This window comes from Dipodomys merriami, unplaced genomic scaffold, assembly GCF_024711535.1.
Source record: "Dipodomys merriami isolate MVZ:Mamm:240054 unplaced genomic scaffold, mDipMer1.0.p SCAF_5, whole genome shotgun sequence".
In the NCBI taxonomy this organism is placed as follows: Eukaryota; Metazoa; Chordata; class Mammalia; order Rodentia; family Heteromyidae; genus Dipodomys; species Dipodomys merriami.
The window spans coordinates 24,846,285-24,865,435 of NW_027206068.1; the positions used below are offsets into that span (position 1 = coordinate 24,846,285).

The 19,151-nt window shown below is 37.0% G+C and overlaps 2 pseudogenes; both read left to right on the top strand.

The window, feature by feature from the left end:
* The first annotated feature begins 8,140 nt into the window (after positions 1 to 8,140).
* On the top strand, positions 8,141 to 13,643 carry LOC138810016 (heat shock 70 kDa protein 4 pseudogene; annotated as a pseudogene).
* A 443-nt stretch (positions 13,644 to 14,086) lies between these two features.
* On the top strand, positions 14,087 to 14,889 carry LOC138810017 (heat shock 70 kDa protein 4-like; annotated as a pseudogene).
* Positions 14,890 to 19,151: the final 4,262 nt, after the last annotated feature.

The window sequence follows — 19,151 nt, forward strand, 5'->3', positions numbered from 1 at the left end:
CGGGGGTAGACTTGATTTTTTAAAAAGTACACGCAGACTTCTGGCAAGAAATGACAGACATTATCAAAAAGGGAATCCGGATGCAGTAGGTGCTGCCTGACATCTCATGATTATATTCACAATTGTTAAGTGTAAAAGCTTTTCACATATATTTACTTCTTTCAAAAATAGAGTCCTTTCTGAGATGAACAGAGCACTGGTGTTTATCAGTGAGTCAGAAGCAACACAGAATATCTAAAGGTTAAAGCAGTTTGACACAGTCACAAATCATCAGTAAAAATTCCCTAACCCTTTCATTTTGAAAGGATATTTTCCTCTTAAAAGCATATTTTGACATTATGTGACCACAACTAGAAGCTCATAGTAAATGTCAGAAAGATTTAAAAATAGAACTGTATAAGAAAAAATGATATTCTAGAATAATTTTCAAATTTTTAATTAGTTATTTTATTAAGGTTCCAATTTTAGAAAAATAGTAAGTACATATTTTTTTGTTGGTCATGGGGCTTGAACTCTGGGCCTGAGCCCTGTCCCTCAGCTCTTCAGCTCAAGGCTAGCACTCTACCACTTGAGCTACAGTGCCAATTCCAGTTTTCTGATGGTTTTTATTGGAGTTTCACGGACTTTCCTGCCAGGGCTGGCTTTGAACCACGATCCTCAGATCTCAGTAGCTAGGATTACAGGCGTGAGCCACCGGTGCCCGGCTAGTAAGTACATTTTCTATAACAGAACCACAAACAGTTAATCTTGTGGTTTTTCAAACAATGGTGACTCACTATGATTCATAGAAATGAAGGGAAAAACCACTAAATTGAGTTGCATTTAATCATTCAATACCTAGCTCATTTGTTAAGCTTTCAGATTTTTCATATATGTATGAAAATATATATCTATATCCTGAAATCTTAATTGTATTTAGAACAAAAAATAGAAAAAATGAATCATTTTTTAAAGTTCATTAAACTTTTGCTTTTATATTTACAAGAAATCATGTGGGACCAACTCATCATTTGAGTTCAAATGAGCTCAGCAGAAACCTGTGGACAATTATTTTCACAGAAAGTCTACAGTCTCATTTTGTCCACTTCTGAACTGAAAATATCATAATGGTTGTTTTCAGTTTGGGCATATTGTCATCATACAATTATATCACCATCTAAGCATATAAATGAATTTTAATAAAAATATAAGCTTTCTGATTGCACTCACTAGAAAAAAATAGCATGAAAGTGAACCATCAATCACAGGAGATAATTAAATCAAATTGCCCTCTACTTTAGTATGCTGCCTTAGAATTTTAGCAGAATTCGGATTACAGATGCTCCTGGACTTTAGGGATATGTCCCAATAAAACCATCACAAATTGAAAAACATTGTATATTTAAATGCACTTAATACACTTAACCTACCAAAAACCATAGTTTAGGCAACATGGTATAGTATGGATTATATATCCTAAGATTTTATATATATATATACACACACACACACACACACACACACACACACACACACACACACACACACACACACACACACACACACACACACACACACACACACACACACACACACACAAAACAACAAGCTACTAACTGGCAATAACAACTCCTTTCTACAGCATAGCACTAGGGCTGGGAAGGTGGCTCAGTGGTAGAGCGCTTGCCTTGCATGCCTGAGGCCCTGGGTTCGATTCCTCAGCACCACATAAGCAAAAAGAAAAAAGCCGGAAGTGGTGTTGTGCCTCAAGTGGTAGAGTGTTAGCCTTGAGCTGAAGAGCTGAGGAACAGCGCCCAGCCCCAGAGTTCAGGCCTCATGACTGGACCCAAAAAAATAATAATAATAATCCTCTACAGCATAACACTAGAAAATATGATAACTCAAATTAGCCTATACAGAGATCAAAACTCAAAGTTTGATACAAGTTTTTATTGAATATGAATTGCTTTTCCATCCTCAAGTCAAAAATTTGTAAGCTGAACCATCATAAGACAACAGTTGTCTATATAAATATATATGTGAACAATAGTCTATATATGTACATGTCTATATATGTACAGATTAAGATTATTGATATGTAATTATTTTCTACCAACATCATACGTATAAGTAATCCAGAAGAAAAAAATGGCTCAATAAGTATGGTAGATTACTATTTATCCAAGGTATTTGTATGTATCAGAGATAATTTAACAAAGTACACATGAAGTTATTTAATTCATATCTTCAGGATCATATGGAGTCTATTTTCAGTTCAGAAAGAAAATATATAGACACTTGAAAATAAGTTGAGGCCAGAAGGAATTGGAATAGGTAGAATTTGGGTGGGCTGGATAAATCTAACAGTTTCTTCCTTTCTACAGCAATAAGGTAGCCTTAGCTACAAACTAGAATTACTTTCAAGTTTATATATTTAGGTTTTTATTTACTTGGTTTGAGTTATAGCCTTGCTTTTGAAAAATTAACTCCCAAAACAAGTCATTTAAATAAGGATACAGGGGGCTGGGAAGGTGGCTCAGTGGTAGAGCGCTTGCCTTGTATGCCTGAGGCCCTGGGTTCGATTCCTCAGCACCATATAAGCAAAAAGAAAAAAAAAGCTGGAAGTGGTGCTGTGGCTCAAGTGGTAGAGCGCTAGCCTTGAGCTGAAGAGCTGAGGGACAGCGCCCAGGCCCAGAGTTCAGGCCCCATGACCGGACCCAAAAAATAAATAAATAAGGATACAGGTGGACCTGTTGTAACAATGAGAAGTACAAGTTGTCATGTTGAAAATGAACTTTACAACTTGGGAGGGGGGATGGGAAGGGATGGGAAGGGGAAACAAAGGAGGAGGCTACAATGCTTGATAAGAAATGTACTCACTATCTTGCCCATGTAATTGTACCCCCTCTGTACAGTATTTTCACAATAAAAAAAAGAAAAATTAACTCCCCAGTTAAGTTCAATGTACAGTCAAAGTTGAGACCAGCGTCTCATGTATGTAAACTGGGAATTATTCTTTCAGACATGGTGGCGATGGCTAAAACGATGTTGTCACTCCAGTCTGACTTTGCTTTATGCTTCTCTCTGCTTCCATTGGTATATTCTTCTTCTAGCAAAGTTAGTGCCATTATGTGTAATACAGGTAAACCTGATTTATTCTTTCAGATTTAGGCTTGGGAAATATAAGGTCTCTAATCATTATATATTGATTTTATTTTTCTAGTCCTCAGACTGAGAGAAATCTTAATTTCAAATTAAGGAGAGAACTGGGCGTAAGAATATAGAGAACTGAAGCAGAAGGAACATATTCAGAAGTAGTGAGAAATTGGTTTGTGAAGATTTGGTAAGGACAAGAAACATGATATATGATGTTGTATTTATTTATACTTCCCTCTTCTCCCTTCAAAATTCTGAACATAAAACAGCCATCATCCAATTTCCATTCATTTAAATGCTGTTTATGATCATATATATACATGTATATATGCATTACATATCCTATATATTTATGTCAACATTTATCTGCAGTTGCCTACTCATTGAGAGTCAATTAAACAGTAGTAGATCCTTCCTTTTCTTCTTGCAGCTGTTATTTGTAAGGGAGCTCTTCTAGTAGTGCTACCTTAAAACTTTAGATCACCTTGGTCTCAGGATCACAGTGCTTATGATATTTTATAAGATGAATCCTTTTTCATTTCAAAAAGATATTAGTGTTAAAAGATGAAATGAATACTTTGATTTTGAAAAATTGGAAAAAGAAAATGTCCTGCCTAGATAGCATCTATGAGTATTGCTGCTGACTTAAAAAAACAGGAGTATAATTTGTAATCACTGGATTTTAAAAACAAGTTAATCATTTCAACTCATTTTTGGGTGCATTTGAAACCTTGGCTTATAAAAATGAAAACATATTTAGACATCATATATATGTTTGTGTGTATGTATGTTTTGTTAGAATTTGTTCACTTTTAAGTGACACTTGACTTTCTGCCACTTTATATTTAAATGTAGTTACACCTGAAAGCATTCTGAAAGTCCAGGTTGGTGTACCCAAAGCATAGCTACCAAGCAACTTGTTCAGAGGAGCTATTCATACAAACCTAAGCCTTAGTTCCACATCCTAAACTTAGTTCACTACCAGGATTAAAGTCAGCCTTGGAGGCTGGATTCACCCTCAGGTAATGATCCCACCGATTGGCTCTCTAACTGGATATTCTTTTCCTTTGTTATCTCTGATGCTCAACCAAGAGTAACCATATCTGAGCACCACAGGCTCAAATCTATCATCATATCTGTTCAAGTGGCTGAAATCTGTGGCTCTAATCTCCAATTAACCAGTAAAAGGCTGAAACTGGAGCTATTGCCAAAATGATTTGCCTGCCATAAATCAGAAAGCTGAACAAGAACATAAGGCGCTGAGTTCAAATCATAGTACTGGCATACAAAAGAAGTTACCATGGACTCTGGTCATTTTGTCTAACATTTACTCCATAGAGGTCTTTGTTTTGACACTGATATCTATATATCTGAAGTGTTGATTATTCTCTTCTAGGCTCTAATATTTCACCTCTACCAAATATCTCATAAACAAATGGCTAACCAACCCAAAAAAACCAAAGGATTGGAAATCTCAAATTTCCTTTCTCCTTTTTCTCAGATTTCCAACACTTGCTAATTCTATTTTCTCAGGATGTACAGATCCACTGTCTTTAAACAACAGTATTAAACTGGTTCCTAGAAAGTGAAGAGTTTCTATTTTTCTTCTACAACTGCAAATAGCTGATGGTTCCAGAAAGTTTTCAGAATTCTTCAACACTTTTTAAAGAATTGCACTGTGAAAGGAATGATTAGACATTTATTTTATTTTATTTTGAGGCAGGATTTCACTTATGAGGATGCCATGATTGAAGCCTGTCTCAAACCTGGCATCCTCCTGCTCCCAAAATATGGAGATCAGAAGCATGTACCAACATGCCTGGATGATTAGATACATTTATCAAAACATTTCCTTAGGTTATCACTTCAGAGAAAATAGTTAAATTCTATCAAATATAAAAGAAATTTGGAGTTTTAATTGGATATTTTCTGCGTTACAAAACTAAACTTTCTTCTCAATAGTCATTTTCAAGTCCCATAGGTTTTTCACCTGCATAAATAAAAATTTCTATTAGAAAATTAACAGTAACTAATGGTATACTATTTTAAGCATTTTCTGGGTTTTCTTTCTTTTACTAATCTAATTCTAAAATAGTCATACTTGGAAAAGTTTCTGATAAATATCTCATAATCAGAAAAACAAGGTCACCTGAAAATAGGGAAAAGAATGCAAGAGGAAAAAACAAAAAGAAAGATAGGAAGAGAGGCAGAGACAGAGAGAAAAACTAAACTAAATTGAAGTACAAACATGTTCCCAAGGTCAGAATACCACAGAAATTCACACTTCTTAGTTAACTTCTTTCACACACAAAATTGTCTACAGGCTTTTCCAACAATAAGAACAAAAACAATACGAAGGAAGAGGAGAAGAAGAGGGGAAGGGGAGGAGGAAGAATTGTGTTTTTTCATCTTTCCACTCTGCAAAAATCCAGGGTAACAGTTTTGCTTCTATTTATGTAAACCTATCATGGTTTAGCTCCTTTGTCACTAAGAAATTCGTGAAGTTGAAAGCATGCTGGGAATTTGATTTGAACTAAGAAGTACTACCATTATCCAAAGAGAAAAACTTAATTTGTCCAACTTCAGCTGCATTTATAAGAAGTCAGTTGCTCTGCCCATTTCTTCATCTGTAAAACAGGGAAACTAGCACCTACCACACATAGTTGTTGTTAAGCACAAATAAAAAGGCTTGTTGCACAGAAGGTAGCTTTCAGAGGTTGCTACTTCTGAGTTATACTTTTAAATGTTAGAATTGAGGGTAACTTGTGTCTCAACTGCTGCCTAGAGCAAATAATAGCTTTGCCCAGTAATGAATCCAGCTAGAATTCACACTCTATATATGGCAGAGTTGAAAAAAATAAATATTCTACTTTAGGATGGTAGTTTTTTTGCATATATATTCTTTATGTAATATGATGAATATGGCAATCTTATTCCCTTAACCTAAATATTAACAGATATCATGAACAGAATCCATTATCAATTTTTGTGAAATAATTATCTATAATATGTACGTTAGAGGACAGTAGATTCAGATGCCTATGTTCAGATTTCCTTAAGATAACATTTCTGTGCATTGCTACAAATAATACTCAGTCCAGAGGATCATAATGTGACTACATCTTCAAAATAATTAGCAAAAGTTAGGCTTTTTGACAAAGCAAGCAAACTGAGGAAAAAGAGGCCTGAGTTCAAACTCCAGTAATGGTCAAAAATAAATGTTTAAAAAATTAAATATACCTGGAAACCCAACCTGAATTTTAGCCTTGAAAATCTTACTACAAAGTGGCACAGAAATGTCCTTTTACAAGGACAAATAATTGAGAACATACTTGAGAGAAAACATGCAATCCCATTCTGAGTATATATTGAAGGGAAAGAAATCAATGACTTCAAGAGATCTCTGCACTCTTATAGTCATTGCAGCATGATTTAAAATAACCATGACACGGAAACAACCTGAGCCTGTGTATCAATAAATAGATAAAGATAAACAATAGCTGAGTACTGGTGGCTCACACCTGTGATCCTAGCTACTCAGAAGGCTGAGATCTGAGGATTGCGGTTCAAAACCAGCCTCGGCAAGAAAGTCCATGAGACTCTTATCTCCAATTAATCACCAAAAAACTGGAAGTAGCATTGTGGCTCCAGTATAGAGCACTAACCTTGAGCTGAAAAGCTGAGGGACAGGCCCAGAGTTCAAGCCCCATGACCAACAAAAAAAAAAAAAAGATAAACAATAAATATATAATAAATAATATATAATAATATATATTATATATATATATTATATAATATATATTATATATATAATATATATTATATATAATATATAATATATAATATATATAATATATTATATATAATATATTATATAATATATATATTATATATAATAAATAAATAAATAGAAATGGTAGGATTGTACATATATAGAGACATATGACAAATATTCTTATAAATGCCATAACATTATTATGTTAGAGAGAGAGAGACTATGTGTGCATGTGTGTACAACATACAATGGAAGATCATTCCATTTTATAAGTGGAAATCCTGCCATTTGTCACAATATGGATGAACTTGGAGGGTAAATATAAGTTAAATGATATAAACACAACACTCAAGGACATATATTGCATGATATCATTTACATGTGGAAACTAAAACAGTCAAACTTAAGCATAACTGACAATAAAATGGTGGTTACCAGGTGCCAGAGAGTGGGGGGGAATGGAAATATGTTTGCCAAAATGTATACCTCAAGACCGCATATGCAGCATAATACCTAATAGCAGTGTAGTGTGATAAAGCACTCTATTTGTAATATTATATGTTAAAAAATTGCTAGGGGGTAGAGCTTAGTGTCCTTAACACACACATGTGTACAACACATGGCAGCCATGACAGGTGTTGTTTTCTTTGTTATAGGAATCATTATCCAAGGGATATTTGAATCAAAACATCCTATTGTACTTCTAAGTCTACATAATCTTTGGCATAGTGATTATCCCTCAGTAAAGATGGGAAGATGTTCAGGTATAACTGTGGGAAGAGTACAGTAACATTTTTAAAGTGGGAGATGCAATGGGTGCATCAATATCTGCATGAAGGAGATCTGTTTCAAAGGAGACCTTAAAACCTACAGGATGCTGTCTTCAAACAAACCTAGATGAACCATTGAATACATGCTCCACGACCATAATAAATGAATTTAGAAATCTAAAGCAACTATAGAGTTCACTCATGCCACTCCCACTGGGCCAACCCTTTTTCAACACAGCTTCCTGCTAGCCAGAATCCTAATATCTACTTTTCCCCATGTTTCAGCTTCGCTTTCCTGACTAACCCAAATGATTGACAGATCAGTTCTGACCCACACTCTATCTCTTTGACACCAACACTTTGCTAAAACCAGGTGGTATTTGATCACCATTTACAAGAAACTAGACTAAAAAACAAAAGCTACTGAGGCTGGAATCCTGCCTCAGATACTGGAGCAACAATGGGCCAGATCCACTCCTCAACAGGCACTTTCATCCAGGTAAGGATGATGACATCCCTCTCAGAGACAGGAGAGAGAAAAGGTCTGAAGAGGACATTTCCTCAGCGCTTTCTGCAGTGATCATCCAAACTGTGTATCCAGTAACTCAGTTGATGTACAAATACTTACTGAGTGTGGGAGGAACTGTTTTGTACACTGAGCATATAAAGAACAAGACAGAAAAATGGGGTTTCTTCCTCCTGGAGTTAGTATATCAGTGGCAGAAACATATACCAAAAAATAACAGAAAACATATGCAAACTGATAACTAGATGCCTCTTTATATGAAAAAGCCTCTGGTGATTAAATGTTTGGGCTTAATCTAAATGTAAGAAAAACACAGTCCTAAGAGGACATAGGATAAGAGGACCTAGGCAAAGAGATTATGAAGTGCATATCAACTTCACTGGCCTAAAGGACAAAGACATTTACTGTGACTAGAGCAGATGACAGTAGATAAAGCCAGAGACATTTAGAGGGTCCCAGATATATGGGATCTTGAAAACACATGGGAAAGCATTTGGATTTTTTGCTAATAAGAATGGAAAAAATAGGTCTTCTATAGGATAATACATGCAATGATTTCTATTTTAATATCTCTATAGTTGCAAAATGGAATATAGGTTATCTAAGGGTTGAAAAGTAAGAGTATATTAAGCAGTAAAGAGCCTAAACAATGTGGAGGCTTCTGTTAAAGTTTGCAGCAGTAACAAAAGAGTCAGGGGACATTTTTCATGAAACCCTGGGAGAGTGGCAAGTGCATTCGATGCAGGTTGCTTAATGAAGCCACTTGCTGGTATAAGAAGAAATGAGTGGACATTGCATAGGCCTGGGGATGTCAACCAGAGGATGACATTGAAAAGATGCCTAGGTATCCCCCAGATAATTTATCTACTCAAAACTTTGCATTTCAGATCTCCTGCAGGCTGCAGGAATGGACCTCTGCCCCTGGGTTTTACTCTAAAAGCTTTATCCCTTACAACCCTTGCAATAGGTCAACTTACACTACCCTGACCTGAAGAGTGTTAGATCTGGTCCATGTAGACCTATCCTGTGGGTCTGGTAGAGATAGCATCAATGATGGCTTGCCATATAGGAGAAGACTTGTGTTGCAATGGCAGTTGGTCAGGCTCATCAAAACACCTTAAATATCATTGTCATCTGCCAATGGGCGAGGGGAGAAGAAGGGAAAGGGGAGAGAAGAAGAGGAGGAAAAGAGAGAGAAAGAGGGGGGCAGTACTACTGCCACAGTTAGTTTCTATGCAACCATTTGTGGTATATTTCCATAAGCATTGTGCCAGCCTAGGCACCATGGAGCTAGTTGCCTCATCCACACATAAATGGTCATCATCTTGTTTTTACAGATGAGAAAACTAAGGTTCAAAAAGACAAATAATCTGAGTGTGGTCCCCGAGCTTCTAGCAAAGTCAGGATTCAAGAAAAGCCTGTTTGAAGAGTGACACAAAGGACAATGGGGAACCAATGCAATAGCGATGTACACAAGACTGTATGTCGGAAACATTCTGCACAACTTGGGGGGGTTGGAAGGCGGGAAAGTAGAAAATTGAGGGAAAGGGTAACAAGTTTGACAAGAAATGTGAAACCCCTCTGTACATCACCTTGACAATAAAAAAAAAAAACTTTAAGCCTGTTTGGTTTCAAGGACGGTGGGAGGCAATATCGAACAATGAAATCCACCAGTACTGGCTTCAGATCATTCACTAGAGAACTGAACCCAGGGCCATAACATAGACTCTGGACAGAGCACCCAGAACCCTGCCCAGGAAGGCAGCAACATGAGGAGAATGGGAACTAAAACATATAACTGGTGGGCAGAGATTATTATGAGAGTGTTTTTCAATGCTTTTAACTTGTGACTCAGATACTTGCCCCTTTAGGTTGGAAATACTGCTTCATACTGAAAATTAATTCTGCAGCTAAATAAGTAACTTCCCAAAGTAACTTCCCACTCAGCTCCCAAATTATTGGAGCTAGAAAGAAAAAAAGTTATCTCCCTGTGTACAATTAACTCTACAGAGAGCAGTCTTAGTGCTACTGAAAGACATCTGTGTTCCCCTCTTTTATAAAAGAATATTGAATGCATCCCTTGCTGAGATGTGTCCTTAAATCTCTGAAGAAAACATGGGTCTCCCTGGATTTGCTTAACTCTCTTGAAGTCTCCAAAACCAAAATAAAAGATAAGGGAGCAGAAGCTTTGATTAGTTTCTTTGCCAACATCCACAATTTTATAGACATGAACCTGATGAAACTAGCTCTCATTATTACTTGCTTACAATACAAACATCCACAATGTTTTGAAATGCATTTTTCAATGAAAAAATATATTTTCAGAATTTAAAAGTTCCAAGTTTTCTTTTTTTTATTGTGAAAATACTGTACAAAGGGGTTACAATTACATGGGTGAGATAATGAGTACATTTCTTATCAAGCATTGTAGCCTCCTCCTTTGTTTCCCCTTCCCATCCCATCCTCCCCTGCCTCCCCAGGCACCCCTCCTCCCCCCACCAACAAAGTTGTAAAGTTTGTTTTTGACAAAACGACTTGTACATGTCATTGTTGCAATGGGTCCACCTGTATCCCTATTTAAACGATTTGTTTTTTCCCTTCCCCTCCACAAATTATAACAACATCAAATACAGTGAAAGCAGGGGTTATACCGTGGGCGAGGGACACACAAAGCAACAAAGAATAATCTTATAAATGTGTTAGAAACAATTGCATGAAAGAAAAAAAAATTTAAATACATATCTTAGGGTTCATTTCCCTAACATCAACTTATCTGACTTTTTCTGCTTGACTCAGACATATCTAAAATGTACCTGGAACTCAAAAAATTAAATCCCCCTGGGCTGGGAAGGTGGCTCAGTGGTAGAGCGCTTGCCTTGCATGCCTGAGGCCCTGGGTTCAATTCCTCAGCACCACAAAAAGAAAAAAGCTAGAAGTGGCACTGTGGCTCAAGTGGTAGAGTGCTAGCCTTGAGCTGAAGAGCTGAGAGACAGCGCCCAGGCCCAGAGTTCAGGCCCCACGACAGGACCCAAAAAAAAAAAAAAAATTAAATCCTCCAACAGCAAATCTTCAAAGAAACAACTGCCCAATAAATAAGTGGGCTAAAGACTTAAAGAGAACCTTCTCTGAAGAGGAAAGAAGGATGGCCAATAGACACATGAAGAAATGCTCAACCTCTCTATCCATAAAAGAAATGCAAATCAAAACAACATTGATTCAAGAGGAAGTGTACTCATTACCTCACTCATGTAACTGTAACCCTCTGTATAGTATCTTTACAATAAAAAAATTTAAAAAAAAACAACATTGAGATACCACCTCACTCCAGTTAGAATGGCTATAATCAAGAACTCTAATAACAACAGATGCTGGAGGCGATGTGGACAGAAGGGAACCCTACTGCATTGTTGGTGGGAATGTAAACTTGTTCAACCACTTTGGAAAGTAGTATGGAGGTTCCTCAAAAGACTCCACATAGATTTTCCCTATGACCCAGCAATCCCACTTTTGGGCATTTACACAAATGTTCACAAGTTTTCCTATTTGTAAAGGTTTTCTAATTGTAACATGTTGTCTGGCTTCTGACTCTGGTGCTTTATTAAATGACAACTCCTTTGTACAACTACTTAAAGACAATAAAAATATTTTTTAAATATTAAAGAGTGTAGAATTATACATATAATTAGAAAGCTATTCAGTAATTTAAAAAGAACAGGTATTCCTTGGTCCTAAAATAAAGATCAGTTTTAAATACATAATATATTATGAAATCTCCAGGAATGAAAAGTCTATAGAGAAAGAAAGGAGATGAGTGATAAAGCTGGCTGTGAGAGGGAACAGACCACAAGGGAACAAGAGAGTCACTGAGGATTGCTTGCTACAATGCTTGGTAAGAAATGTACGCATTATCCTGCCCATGTAATTGTAACCCCTCTGTACAGTATGTTCACAAATAAAATAAAATAAAATAAAAACTGATAAAACTGCTGTAGAATGGGACAGAAATGATTTTATGTGGCCCAATTATACTTCAAAACCATGAAAACTTCATACAACTCCATAAATTTACTAGCTGACACAGAACTATAAAGTTTACAATGGGTGAATCTTATGGTATATGATCATACCTTACTAAAGCAGTTATAGATCTGTGCTTTCCAAGCTATGATGGACCTGTGTCCATGGTGGAGCCACCTGCAAGGTGGTTAATGAAATAGTGACCACTGCAATAGTGGATTTCATTTCTTTTGGTCCTAAGAATCCATTCAACTGAGGCAGGTGCTAATAACCCGGAAATATACAATGAAAAGAACCCAGTTCAAGGGTTTGTTTTTTTTTAATTCCATGGGCAAGTTCTCTCTGATTTGTTTGGGGAAGCAGAAAAAAATCCAATCTTGTACAATTATCCACTGGATTAACATCTATAAAGGTGATATACTAATGAGGAAGATCTTACTGCTGAGCCAGTCAGTGACTGTCATGCTTTGATTCAAACTGGAAAAGAACCCAGGAAGAACGTCGAGTTTTTTTGCTGTTGCTGTTGTTTAGTTTGCTTTGTTTCTTTTGGCTGTCCTTGGGTCTTAACTCGGGATCTTGTGTCCACACTCAACACTTGAGCTGGCCCTGGCCCTTTTCGTTTTTGTCACTTTTTTAAATAGGGTATCACCTTTTGCCCAGGCCAGCCTGGATTGCTATCCTGTTTATGCTTCTCACATATCCGGGATGACAGCCACGGCTCACCATTAATGAAGATAGGGTCTCGTGAACACTTTTGTTCCAGCTGGTTTCAAACCATGAACATCCCATTGTGAAGCACCTCGCCCCTCTGAAAAGTGTTTATAAGAAGCCTAGCGGCTTCTTAAGGAATCTTGTTTCCATCCATACTTCCATAATGAAAGATGATCAGTGTTGGATACAAAACTGATTGTTGGTTATAACTGCCTATACTTAATGAATAAAACTACTGTAGTTGCTCTGGCATATAGAATCTAAAACAAAATATTCCTGCCTTAGAAGACAAACTAAAACATGTAGCTTTTGTAAACATGGGCATTCTGTTTATCAAGCTGCTGTATATTCATTCACTGGAGTAAAATTGCAATTTGGGCCCACGGCATTTGACATGACACCAAGAGGCAGAGAATTTGTTTGGTGCAATATAAGTAACTTACTTCAGTGGAAAGTTTGAGAAGAAATATAAGCTAGACATAAAGTCTAAAATCCTTGAATTATTATAGCTATCTCAAGAGTGTGAGAAACTCAGGAAATCATTGAGTACAAATACTTCAGCCCTCCCTTTGAGCACTGAATGTTTTACGAACAATGTGGATATGTATGAAGAGCTATGAGGAGAGGCACACTTCTATAAATGTGTAATGAGCTCTAACCTAGAGCAGAGCCACCCTTCATAGTTGTAAAACAAGCCAAAGTAAGGTAATGGAGACGGTGGAGTCACAAAAACTCTTACAATGGTAAAGAATACTGACAAGTTATTTGTTCAAATACCTATTCTAACATTAAAGGTTGATGAATTTATCTTTGGAAGTCGTGCATTGTAGGTGCATACTGCATATTTTCAAAGTGAAAACATTTTCTATGATGTGGTAGCATCTCTAATACTTCTGAGATGGAATTCTCCAAAGAAGGGACAAGAGATTGTGAAGCCTTCCCAGAAAACCATGTCAAGACTTTCTCTAAAGTCTTCATATGTAATAGAAAGGAATGGTTCACTCCTGAAACCTATTATGCCTCTCCTTGGGATTACTCTATCCAGATCCTGCTATAGCTCAGTCTTCAGTCCACAAAGTCATTCCATAGTCTGATGGCCTCAGTTCAAAATGTCCATAGAATTTTCATGTGTCTGATGCATCCCTAGTGAAAATGCACAAATGTGAAGAAAACAGAGAAGCCATGGAAATCAAAGATCCCAATGCAAAGGAGAGAGAAGATGCAGGGGAAGCTATGTGGTAAGGAGCAGGACAGGAGCAGAAACTAAAGCAGAGGCTAAAGAGATGGGGACCCCCAAACTGGATCAAAAAGCAAAACAGAATGACAAAAGTAAAACCCAGTTACAGTGAACCTGCAGATTAACAATCAGTTAATCATGGCAAATAGACTGAAAAATCATTCCATTTATACACTGAAAATCAGGGTAAGACAATCATGCAGAACAAATTGGAGGAGTGGAATGATGACAAAAACGCAGTGGAAGAATATGTGTATGAAGACAGACAAGCTGGGAAGCGAGCACGAAAAGGTTCTTAATGGAGATGGCCAGAACTGTTTCACTTTGAAACTAAGATACTGAAAAATGGGTTGTATGAAGATGGAAAAGACCTTCCAAAGTAAATTTATATAGATAAATTGGCTGAACTAAGAATGTAAGCCAAGCTATTTAGACACAGCCCTCAAGGTTTTAAAGAAAAACCAAAAATATTTCTAGAGTAGGAAAACAAACCCAACAGTATATGAAAGTAATTAGCTCATTCAGAAACAAGACCAGTATGGCCAGGTGGATACGGCTGATGTGATAAAGGTAGTAATAAGCATAAATGAGGCAAGAGAGGACCAATAACGAAGCGAATCTACATAGTTTGACCATGAATCCTGTTGTCAAAACAAAAGAGATCAGAGCTAAAACTAAGATACCAACAAGTATTTGTAGTCCTATCACAGGCTGTTGAGCTGGGTCTAGAAATGGTTGTGCCCTCAGATGTAGACAAGGTTTTTTCCCACTTGTTTATATTAAAATAAATTCTTTTAAAGAAAAAAATCACTAATTTACTGATAGCTCATACCTACTATTTACTCTAAGTCAACTGGAAGCTTTTCTATTTGTCACAATGAGCTATTACAATAAAGATTCACTGTATGGCTCATTAAAGTGTCTCTTTGCAAAGGCAAAGGGATAATGTGGTGCACTCTGACTGGCTTTTAAGGCTCTGCTGACATTTCACTCTCCAAAACAAATTGCATGGCTATGCCTAACTTCAAAGGAACTAATTTCACCATGTCCTATAAGGCTGAGAGCTAGAAGTAGGCGCAAAAATAAATATACCCTAAAAACCAAAATTTCTACTCAAGTAAGTGTTCTACAGAATCTCTCACTTATAAGCAGTAAAAAAAAAAAATACATACACAGATGTTTAGTGCAACATGGTTTATAATAGAACACGTGAACAGAACTTCACTGTCATGAGTGAAAGGTAAACCATGGTGCTTTGTCAAGTGGTATCATACATAGCTACTTAAATGAAAAATACAAGCCAAGAAAAGTGTTACTATACTAGCATAGATATCTAACTTTAGAGAATGGATATGGTTCAGATAAATAACTAGAAATTTATGGAAGAGACGACATTCATCAAGATGCACTGAACTCGCTAGGCACCAGTGGCTCACACCTATAATCCTAGCTTCACAGGGAGGCTAAGATCTGAGGCTCAAAGGTCAACAGCTGCCTAGGCAGAAAAGTATGTGAGACTCCTACCTCCAGTTAACCACCAAAAATTCATTTTAATAATACATTATTGCCATTAAAATTGGCCTAGATTGACTGCTAGGACTTTTGTAATGTAAATACTTCTGTGCTTCTATATTGAACAGTTGTTCCACATTACAGAAATAAAATGGAAGGAATGGGTGGGTGGCAAGAAAGAGAATGAGAGAAATTAGGATTCAACTAAGAGAGAGAGGGTCCATACGGAAAGTCAGGGGACTGAGCTTCCAACCTAGTTCTGCCACTAAAGCTGTCTGGGACAAATAACTTCAGTTCTATGAATCTCAGTTTTCTCTTCCCTAACAGGAAGACAATGGCCTAGATTTCCACTCTACATCCTATGATCCTGAAAATATCCACTGAGGTTCACATTTGGAGAAGTGGCTTATTCTAGAATTAAAGCACTCAGTCTCTGTCTGATCCAGAGAACAGAGAGGAAAGATTAAAAAAAAAAAAGTCAAGGTTACAATTCAGCATGAAGGTCAAAGCATCATTTATCAGGGCAGTTACTATGTTAAGGCAGGTGGGATGGGAAGTAAGTGAAGGTTAGAGAGGGAGATGGTAGGCTTCAGACTCTCATATATAACAAGCAAGAACTAGTAGTCACACGCTGTCTCAGTCATCTAAAAGAGAATCATAAAATAATCAAAGATCTAGGCTTACCTCCAACATTTCAAGAACCCAGAACAATACAGGACCCGTTATTTCACCCCAAAGTCAATATGAAGGATAGATATTAGTATATTGTTTCTAGTATACCAACCATATCGTGCACACAGATGGGTGCACAGGCACACACACACACACTCAGTGACTGCCTTATTCTTATCACCTGTTCCTCCTCATCACCATCCCCTCAAGTAATTCAACCCCTTTCTGCAGAAGCTACAATCACTTCTAGAATTTCTCTACATCCTAGGCCCTTTGCTACTAAGTGGAGCAGAACCACATCAGACCATTTGATTGCATTCATAAGAAATCATCCAGAAGTTATTTGTTAAACAAAGAACAGGACCCCCCCTGGCAGAATGCCATTAGTTTAAAGTAATTTTTCTTCAGGATTACAGATAAGCAACCTCAGATGAAACTTTTCCAAACAATTCAACCACCTCTATTTTACATGTGATATGATGTCATCACAAACCAAGATCTTTCCATTAACATGTCAAGACCTAGATTTATATACAACAGACATAAAAAAATAAAAGCTAAGCACTGGGGCAAGGAATGTTAATGGAAGTTATGTACATGCATTAAAGAGAAAATGCACCTCTGAGTGTTTTTTATGTAAAAGGCTATTTGTAAGTTTGAGCTTGCATTTCCTTAGCCATCATTTGAAAGTGTCTACATTACTGATGTGTTAGAAACATTTCTCACATTTTAATTATGTTGTGGGATGTGCTTGTTCCAATCAACACACTGAAGACAGCTTTAAGTCTATGAGCATGAAAAAACACCCATTCACATAAAGTACAGACCTTTATTCATACAGGTTTAACATGTACCTACTGTGTTCTTGGATGTATATTAGAAACAGGGATATACATTCTCATCTGTCTCTGCTGCATAGATAATGCTTTCAGGTCAACATGGGGACAACCTTTCTGGGAGGCCAGACAGAAGGAAAATCAGCACATGAAGGTAAGCAGGGGCCAGATCATCAAAGATCAGTGTATTAGCTGGTGCCAGTGGCTCACTCCTATAATCCTAGTTACCCAGGAGGCTGAGATCTGAGGATCACAGTTGGAATCCAGCTCAGGCAGGAAAGTCCCATGAAACCCTTATCTCCAATAAACCACTCAGAAAAAAACTGGAAGTGATGCTATGGCTCGAGTGGTAGAGCACCAGCCATTAGCACAAAGAGGCCCAGGGACAGTGCCTATGCCCTGAGTTTAAGCTCCGGACCTGCAAAAAAAAAAATCTCTATGTCAAGCCACAAATAACTGAAAGTTATTTTTTAATATGAAATATTTTTAATCTATGGTTGTATGGGATCATATTTGCCTTTGGCTTAGATGAAAAGAACACAGTATAGGTAGGTTCAGGGTCCTTGAAGTAATTTAAAGGCAAGTATAAATGACGTTTATTATTTACATAGACATGATTTGTAACCAAATGCATTGGAAGTGAAGGACTGAAGGGAAGAAGAGTCCATTGTTTCCTGGTGCTGGCTATTAAGTAAGGAATAGTACAAGGGAAGAGAAGAGCAACAGATGATATATTCAGTCTTCAGCATGCTGAGTCTGAGGTACCGATGGATGGCCTGTCTACATACATCTAGAAAGCCCTAGAAAACATGTCTAGGGATTTTGAGCCATAGATGAACTCCTGAAAACAAAGTTTATGTTGGAAGAGATTAATACTAAAAACAGTAATTCCTTGATATTCATAGGGGCTTGGAGGGATGGAGTCCAGGACTGCCACAGTTACTAACACCCACAACAGCTCAAGTCCCTAACATAAAATGGTGCAATATTGGCATCTAAATTACATACATTCTTCCATAGACTTTTGGATCGTTTTTAGCATGATTTGTAACCAAATGCATTGGAAGTGAAGGACTGAAGGGAAGAAGAGTCCATTGTTTCCTGGTGCTGGCTATTAAGTAAGGAATAGTACAAGGGAAGAGAAGAGCAACAGATGATATATTCAGTCTTCAGCATGCTGAGTCTGAGGTACCGATGGATGGCCTGTCTACATACATCTAGAAAGCCCTAGAAAACATGTCTAGGGATTTTGAGCCATAGATGAACTCCTGAAAACAAAGTTTATGTTGGAAGAGATTAATACTAAAAACAGTAATTCCTTGATATTCATAGGGGCTTGGAGGGATGGAGTCCAGGACTGCCACAGTTACTAACACCCACAACAGCTCAAGTCCCTAACATAAAATGGTGCAATATTGGCATCTAAATTACATACATTCTTCCATAGACTTTTGGATCGTTTTTAGGCTATTTATGATGTCTAATTCGGTGCAAAGGTTATATAAATAGTTGTTGTATTGTCTATGAAATGCTAAAAAGAAACAATAAGTCTATACATATTCAGAGCATTTTTTCCAAATAGTTTTCATCTGTAGTTGGTTGAGTCAATGCGGAACCCATGAATACACAAACAACAACCAAAATCTAAAGTATTTCCTATCTGAAGGGCTCCATTCCAAGCCCTTTGCATATACTAACTCATCTTCAAAGAAACCCAATGAAGTAAGCAACATCCTTTTCCCCATTTTGCAGCTTTATGAGATGAAAGCACTGTGAACCTAAGTGACTTACCTAAAGTCTCATACAACTCTTCTCATGTGTGTACACATCTGTGTGTGTTTGTATTGTGTGAGAGAGAGACAGAGACAGAAGAAAGAAAGAAAGAAAGAAAGAAAGAAAGAAAGAAAGAAAGAAAGAAAGAAAGAAAGAAAGAAAGAAAGAGGGAGGGAGGGAAGGAGGG